The 9311-nt window shown below is 27.6% G+C and overlaps 1 protein-coding gene across 1 annotated transcript in view; it reads left to right on the forward strand.

The window, feature by feature from the left end:
* The window catches only part of LOC107445831 (kin of IRRE-like protein 3), a 273508-nt gene that overhangs the window by 153776 nt on the left and 110421 nt on the right, over positions 1–9311 (forward strand). The gene's annotated exons all lie outside the window — the stretch shown is intronic.

Genomic DNA, 9311 nt, shown 5'->3' on the forward strand with positions numbered 1-9311 from the left:
TATATATATATGATTTATACACGGTGATTATATTTTTGAACTTATAATTTTCGAAAATATTAAGAAATATTTTAAGAACTTATTATACTCCAAAAAATGCGAGCAAAAGCTGGCGACGTAAATTAGAGCTGATATATATTTATGTAAAAATATATGGATAGCAAAAATATATTAAAAATTGTTGTAACTCCTCAGCAGTCAGCAGCAAAAATACATCAGAACTAAGCAAGTATAGAGTTACGTTATAGCAACACCGCTAACAGAAACAGCTGTAAGCCACGTTGCTATTGGCTGGACAGTACACAAGAAATAAGAACCTGAGAAGTCAAAGTTTAAGAAAATTCAAAATCGATTTTTTTTAAATACGTAATCAGTGCATAATTAAACTAAATCCAAATCCACGTTCACTACCATATCAAGAGTCATACTTCCAAACTAATGGATTGAAAATCGTACGTTATAAATGAATATAAATGACGGTTACAGTTTAGGTATTTGTGGATAGTCTTAATCCCAAAGGGTGAATTTAAATTTAAGTGTTAAACTGGGACAAAAGAGGATTGAGAAAAGTAGTTGAAAAGTTATTGTAGAAAAAATTTGGCTTTGAAACTATCCACTTACAACCTAAAGTTGGTATCATGGCTACAAATTCTTTTAAATTAGATAATTTGAGAAATAAAAACACCTCTGAGCACCCGGACTCTAATGCAACTGAAATAACTCCGTAGACTCAGTAGTTCAAATTTGACGACTTTGCGTTTATCGCATGCAGAGATAGTGGGTTCGTGGCCATGCAAATCTAAAAAGTTAACAGTACTATCAAGATCTTTTTTTTAACGAGATTTAAAAAAACTTAGGATAAATTGAATTACATAAATTTTTAATTTCAAGAAAGTTAAAGCAGCAAATATCATCAATATATCTGCTACATAAAAAGTTGTCATTTATCTCATTGTATAGCTGTTATTCATAGTAAATTAAAAATTGTTTGGCAATAATTGACTTAATAATATCTAACATGGAAATACCGTTAATTTGCATAAGTAAGAAGCAGTCATTATTAATATAATCGTTGTAAAGACAGATTTATAAAAGAGCTAGAAATTTATCAATACAAATTTTAATTTGTGCCGAGGAAAATTGAACTAAATTAAATATATATGTTGTGTTTTTTGCGTGATATGTCAAATAATAATAACAAATTATCATATTAATAAAAAAATAAAAATAAGGATCATTAAATTTCAGCTGCATCTATTCATTGATTTCATTATGTATGTAATTAAATTAAATGCAAACAGTAAAAAATCCAAATAACATTAAAAACAGGCAGGAAAAAAAGCTGGTAGCCATTAATGAAGAGATAAAGAAGTAATAGAGTTTCTGTAAGTAATTTGGTCTTCATTTCAGTTGTCCAGTCTTAATGACGCCCGTTTCCCACAAGCTGACAAAAGATCTCATCCAAGTTTCAGATTCCTCAACTTGGCCAATATTTATCTTGGCTTCTTTCCAGATAGCAGAAGCTAGTAAATAACTCCCGCCTTTTCAGTTTCATTATTCAAAATGTTTTTATCACAATCTGATGAAAATGGTGATGGAAATTCTTGAAAAAAATAATTCTGAATGTCGAGATAAATAAATGTCTTATTATATTTGGGGAGGAGGATATGTATGCGATGAATCATAATGCTATGATTATACTGCATTGTACAGCATTATAAATGTTTATGTTTACTTAAATTATTATGACGAAATATATCTCACATAATAAAATAGCATTATTTTCAAGCATTTCTTAATGAAAATGTGAACAAGTTTTTATGACTTTATTTTGATGCAATACGATTGAATCCAATTCGGATGGAAATCACATATATATATATATTAAGAAAATAACACAAAGGAAGATTTTATTATTTAGTGTAATTAGATTGAATTAGAAGAAGATTTTATTAGTATCTTTTTAATTAGTAATTTGTTTATTTCTAGATTTAAGCAGCAATAATGCGGTTATACCTTATTCATAGTTATTGTGGGCAGACATGGTTAATAAATAAAAATACTTTATCATTCATCTTTGGTATATAATAGATAAGGATTTTCCTGATGAACAACTTGTTTGTTAAATTAACAGTTACATTAAGATGTGTAGTTTAATAAGATATGTAGTTAAGATATGAAAATCATATAGATATGCAGTTGAAATTTAAAGATATGTATTAAATGCTCGCCCCAAAACTATTTTAAGAATTTTTTTTTTCAGTTCTTGTAAAAATGCCGGCACTCATGGTGCTGGAACCTTTCATCTTAAAATCCACCATTTTTACCGGAACTGGTTTCGGAATAAAATATCTGATATACCATAGATTTTTAGTCATTAAAAATTACCGATTTTATGGTGAAATGGATTTTACAATTGATGAACTTAAAGTGACGGTATTTAATACCGAAATTTGATCCAGAATTTTTTACAGTGTAGAAACTGTGCAGAAACTTAAAAAAGTAGTAAAAAATTCAATAAAAGATTCAATAATAATTTCATCTACATTATTAATAAATAACGAGGTGTTTCGGACGATCGAGCAAAACATTAAAAAATTAACGAAACATTAAAAAAAAAATGGTTGATCGAAGGAGACAAGTCATGACAAACTAGATTTTCATTTGAAAAATGTGTTTCTGGTGAATCTCATATCAATATTTAGAAAAAAATACTCATATGAATTAAACAAGACTCAAGAGTATATTCATGTGAATTAAATCAGAATCAGAAGTATAGTATATGAATTAAATGAAAATCAAGACAATATTGATATGAATTAAACAAGTAGCATGATCATCAAGATGAGCTAATGTACCAAGAATGTAAAAAGTTGTGGCGTTAGAGAAATTAAATTTATATAAAATTTTCAAACAAGCATATTGTATGAACCTTTGATACAAATTTATTTTGCAACAATAAATATTTTATTTTAAAAAGGTTTCGGTAAAAGTGGATCTTACTGTAAAAAGTACCGACATTCTGAGTACGGGTACTTTTTACCGTAATGTCCTCCAATATACTTCAAAAATATTTTCGTAAAATACATGGTCACTATAGTCATTAAAAAAATAATCTGCGTGATATTTTTTAAAATTTTTACTAAACTATTATGAGATTAAATATTAGGTAAAGAGAAAAAATGCTTCAAATAAAACTTTAAACTTTTAAATTTTATGCTTGAAAATTTATTAATATGCTTGCTAAATATGTTTTTTTAAAAAGGCCTCCATAAAGCCGAAAAATAATAAATAAATAAATAAAATGTCTTATCTTAAATCTAGCAAAAAAGTAAAATCCGTCATTCAAGTTGAAAATCCTGTATAAAATTTATTACAAAGTATACCACCTTGTTTTGTTTAAAATTCCATGTTACAAAGTTATTACAGTATTTTCAAGTATTGTAAATAAGTATTGTGGACTGTTGTGTGATTGATTTATTTTTAAAATTAAAATAACGAGTGATATAATTGAAAACACTCATAGATGTTTCATAATCTAGAGAAATGATTTCATGAAAAGTGAAAGCAATAAAAAAACACCCTTCAATGTTTCTACTACAGTATGAATCTTTTAGGGTCAAATAATAACAACACCAAGCAATATTTCAATGATTTAAACTACATAAAAATTAAACTTAACTATGGCTCCATACAAAGCAAGATAGTTTCATCAATTTTTTTTCAGAGAATAAAATTTTCAATGACCACAATTTTATTGAAGTTACAGTGTAAGTAATTAAATATTGTTTTTATTCTCTGAAGAAACAAGTCTACTTGCCATACATTAAATATTTTTTAACTTAAATTTGTTTTATAAATAAACATTGAATTCTTTTCATGATGGAATAACTCGCCTCTTGTGATAAACTGGGCTTAAAAGAAAAAACAGAATTCTTGATTTTTTTAAAAAATTATTTCAGAAGGCGGTTTTCTATTCTTGTTTTATTCGCTATATTTCTTTGTTCTTGTTCAATGTTTTGAGATTATAATAATGACAAAATCTAATCAAAGCCGTTTTATTTTTTTAATCTTTAAATAAATGTATTCTTTAAACACCGAATCATGAAATAAAGTTCTATTTTTTCAATGATTCAAGCATAATAAACGCTAAAAAGTTTTTTGATGACAAAAAAGGATTTTTATTTGTGTGTTGCTTAGCTTATTGCTACTTTATTTTAAGTTAAATTATCACTATTTCATTGTTCAATTATTTACTTAAATATATTAAATAATAAGTTTTCTTAAAAATAATTTAAAATTATATTTGTTATTTTAGTTAAGATAATAATTTATCTTAGATATTTGTTCACGGCCTCTGCTAAGAAAATTATAATCAGAAGGTGATTTTAAACCGATAATGCAGAAATTCTGGAGAAAGAAATATTTTTTAAGTTCATAGACTTTGAAAAAATCATTGTTAAAATTCAGATAGGAAGTATTGTTATACAACATTGGTCAAGCCGCTATAGGTAAAAAAAAAGAATACGTATTTTTATTTACAGAAAATTTTTACTTTTATTTAAAAATCAATGCTTATACTTTTCTATATATTTCATTTACTACCCCTCAGCAAATGGAAATATTTGTATATTTATGCTGAAATATAATTGTCTTTGAAAATTCATACATTTTAAATATATATGCAGTTAAAAGAATATTTTATAACTGTAAAAATCAAGCAGTAAATACTCTATCACAGGCACAACAGTCTTCCTACGGTAAATAATCAATACATATTCCTTCTACGATTCTATTCCCAACCGCATATTTTACTGTTACACTGAATATGAAAATAATGCATAGAAACTTCTTTAGTCTAGACGCATACTCGAGAGAGAAAGGATAAAATGATAAAAATGATAAAATACGAAATTATTCTACCGTTACTATAATGTGATTTATGCTTTACGTAAGAAAAAATTATCTTGTGTGTCAGGTAAACAAAGTTAAGTAAATAAACACGTAAAATCTCATTACCGTTTCCCCATACAAAAAAATACGCGAATGCGAGATTAATTCTCTCTTTGGAAGTGTAAAGGAAATAATGGATAAAAATTAAGGCCTTACAAAGATAGCGAGTAAACTGTCTAAAATTGTTTGTGGCATAAATTTATAAAATCTGAATATTCTTATGTTTATATAACTAAGTTTATATAACTAAGTTTATATAACTTTGAAACTAAATAATTCAGTAAATCTAGTGTTCATCAAGTTTAAATAAGTATGAATAATATTAAATAATATTAAATTAAATAATATTAATATTTATTAATATTAAATAAGTATTAAAATTAATTTGAACTTGATTTTGTTTTAAATTCATTTTGGGGAAATCGCAGTGGACAGATCGTTAAGACACGGTTCCCAGCAGATCACCGAAGTCAGGAATCATTGGGTTGCGGTCAGTGTGCGGGTGGGTGACTACTTGGATCAGTCTGCGTAGGGATCGAGGGTGTGCGTTATTGGGCCTCGTTAAACTGTTCTACCGTAAAGTGCTCGACTTCGCGTGCAGGTCGTGAAGCGGGGCTACTGAAGCGGGGGTACCATCCCCTCCGCAGAGGATCGAAATTGTGATGGCGTGTCTTCGGATCATCCTCAGGGATGTTTCCCAGACCGTCGCCAATAGCCCATTGTGCAGCTCTAGTGCGACGTAAATGAACTACAACTACTACTAAAACAGCATTTTGGGGAAGTGCTAGCTAGACATACAGACTTATCGTTCAAAGTTTTTCAAACTATGAAAAAAATATTTATTTGAAAATGCGGCAAATTTAAAAAAAAAAAATTGCGTACAGCAATGAAATAAAGTAACTAGCAAAACTTTTAAATTATAAACAATATTTCTAATACATTTTGAAGTTCGAAAAGAAAATCTAAATTAAGTAAAAGTAATGCATAAACTGGTTAAGATTTTCTATATATTTTGATAAAAAAAATTATTTAAGCTTCAAAGTTTCCATTTTAAATACTGTAAGTATCATTTTTTATAAGAAAAAATTATCAAATCAGAAATTAAATAAATGTTTTAATTTTTTATTTGAAAAACTCTGGAGTAAATATTTTAAAATAAAATATAAAGAGAACAGAGAGTAAAATTAAAAATAATCACGAGTAGAATTCTGAAAATATTGCATAAATTGGTCTCCGCATCACTGCTAACTCAAATTAAAAATGCAGCTTGTTTAATTAAAGAAAGTTTTGAGCGATGTCATTTTAATAAATGTCGTATAAATTCTAGACGGAAAATTTTACTAATACTTTTTCTTAGAAGAAATGGAAATTCGAAAGATTGAACGAGATTAAATGTTTGTTTCTAGATTCTTATGTAATTTAGGATATTAAGCATTCGCAGTTTATGCTATTTATGGACGTGCTTTATATATATTTTCCAACTCTAAAACATTTTCGAATTCAAATGAAATCTCAATAAAATTTTCGCTACAAAGATAAAATGATTTTCATTTCTTTTATGAAAAGAAATCAAATAACATGCATTTTATATTGCCATATAAGGTGCAATTTGAAAACTCATATTAGTGTTAAAGTTCAACTCTAGAAACTACGCTAGGTATCAACTTTCATGCCAAGAAATAAAAGCTACAGTATTCAAAATAATTTATTCCGGAAAATAATACATCGATTTAAGTAGATCTATTAATTGTTTAGATCTAGTTTTTTAACATTATTTTGATAAATTTCTTCCATATAAGGTGCAACTTTAAAAATCATATTAGTGTTAAAGTTCAACTCTAGAAGCTACACGAGGTATCGACTATCATGTCAGAAAATAAATACTATAGAATTCAAAATAATTTATTCCGGAAAATAATACATCGATTTAAGTAGATCTATTAATTGTTTAGATCTAGTTTTGTAACTTTATTTTGATAAATTTCTTTAAGAGATGAATTGAAAAAGATATTTTAAAGTTCGTAAGAGTAATTTATATGCGATTGATTTTCTTATAATACAAGCAATATTATAATAAATACTCGGTAAGCAATATTTTTTAAACAGTGCTTTCTAATTAATATAGAATAATAATTTATTAAATATAGATATAAGGACACTCGAAATATATTATTCTCCTTCATCGACATAACGAAATGATTATACACTTCTTTTACAATACCTAAACTCAATGGAATTTAAATAATTTTATATTTTTCATTACTTGGAATCGCTGAGTTTTAAACTGTCCTGAAGTCCTGAGTTTTAAATTGTCCTGAGTTTTAATTTGATTAAAATACATACTCATTTATTTTATCATAATTTTTTATTATGAATCGTACATATTTTATTTAATAAGCCTCAAATTTTCAATTTTTATTAAAGCTGGTGTCATAATTATTACTGATAATTATTACTGCTATAATTATTATAGTTTCGGGGTTATGTGACGGCGTTGTTGTTGCTGTTATTATTATAACTATCGTAATTGCTTAGTTGCAAATAAAAAAAAATCTTTTTGGTAATTGATCGTTACTAAGATTTAATTTTATGTTTTAGTAGAAAAGGAAAGAAAACATCAAATGATCAGGAAAAAGCCTAAGGAAAGGAATAAAACTGCAATGTATTTTCGTGTCGAGAATTTCTAGGATTTTTTTTACTAAAATTATTATTTTTATCTGCACTCAATGACAACTTTTACTCTTTGAAATAAGAACGAAATTTTTTAAATAAGTATTTCTGGAATATTTTTAGCATTCAAAATGAAAATTGCAAGAATATATTACTTAAATTTCGTATGTTTTGTTGTATGTTTGGTAGTATTAGGCAGAATTACGTTTTTTTCATTACCTTACCTTTTTGTATAACATTTTTTTCATTGGGAATGTCATTACTTCACAATACAATAATTTTAACGGAATACTCTTTTTTGTGATTTCATGTCTACAAATTATTCTCAAAAACACTCAAATTTGTTTAACTATGGAAATAAATAGGTACAGAGAAACTTTTTTCGAAAAATTTAATTATGACTCATTTTTATAACAGTAATAGCAGTAACTTTTCAGTGTAGAAATAGTAACGAATTTTTAAAAAAAAAAATATATGCTAAAATGTCAAGCATTACTCAATAACAAATAAGTGCCATGATGATAAACAGAAGGAAACCGTAAAAATCTATCTTCATTATTTTTGATTTGTTAACTATATAGGCAAAGTATGAAATCCTGCATTGTATAGATTGCCTAAAATTTGCCGGCAAAGTATGAAATGATTTATCTTTCCCACATTGTCTAGGCATTCTATAGAATGCCAAATGAGAAACCGGAAAAGTATAAAATACATCTCCGATTCGTCAAAATGTCATTAAAAATGACAAATTCAAAACGTCATCCGATTTTATATTAATTTATTCGTGGATATAATTACATTTATTCGATATTTTAACACTTACTGACGATAGAATACATTTATTCGATATTTTAATACTTACTGACGATACTTTAGAAGAAATATCAGTGTTTGGAGTATCGGGCGGCAAATGTATACCGGGCAATGGCACTTGACCTTAATAAAACATCAGTGATGGGTATACCGGGCAAATGTATAACGAGCAATGGAACTTGACCTTAAAAAACATTAATATAGGGTATACCGGGCAAATGTATACTGGACAATGGCACGTGACCTTAAAGAGCATCAGTGTAGTGTATACCGGGCAAATGTAAAACGAGCAATGGAACTTGACCTTAAAAAAAGATTAGTGTAGGATATACCGGGCAAATGTATACTGGACAGTGGCACTTGACCTTAAAAAACATCAGTGTACGGTATACCGGGCAGTGGCACTAGACCTAGTATATATTTCGGACATTTAGCAAAGGTCTAGTCATACTAGTTATAGTTAAGTGCCATTGCCCGGTATACATTTGCCTGGTATAACCTACACTGATATTTTTTTAAGGTCAAGTGCCATTGCCCGGTATACATTTGTCCGGTATACCCTGCACTGGTGCTTTTTAAAGTTCAAGTGTCATTGCCCGGTACACATTTGTCCGATAATCCAAACACTGATATTTCTTCTAATCTATCGTCAGTAAGTATTTAAATATCGAATAAATGTAATTATATCGACGAATAAATGAATTTCAAACCGGATTTAATAAATATTTCGGACATTCACCAAAGCGACTATGTGATTGTCAACATTCAGCGGTGAAAGTCAACAACCACCGATTTCGGTCTTTCACAGTAACATGCACATCATTTACATAATAACCTCATCAGGACGTTTATTTCATACTTTGCCTAAATAGCAT

Source organism: Parasteatoda tepidariorum, chromosome 4 (genome assembly GCF_043381705.1).
Source record: "Parasteatoda tepidariorum isolate YZ-2023 chromosome 4, CAS_Ptep_4.0, whole genome shotgun sequence".
Taxonomy (NCBI): Eukaryota; Metazoa; Arthropoda; class Arachnida; order Araneae; family Theridiidae; genus Parasteatoda; species Parasteatoda tepidariorum.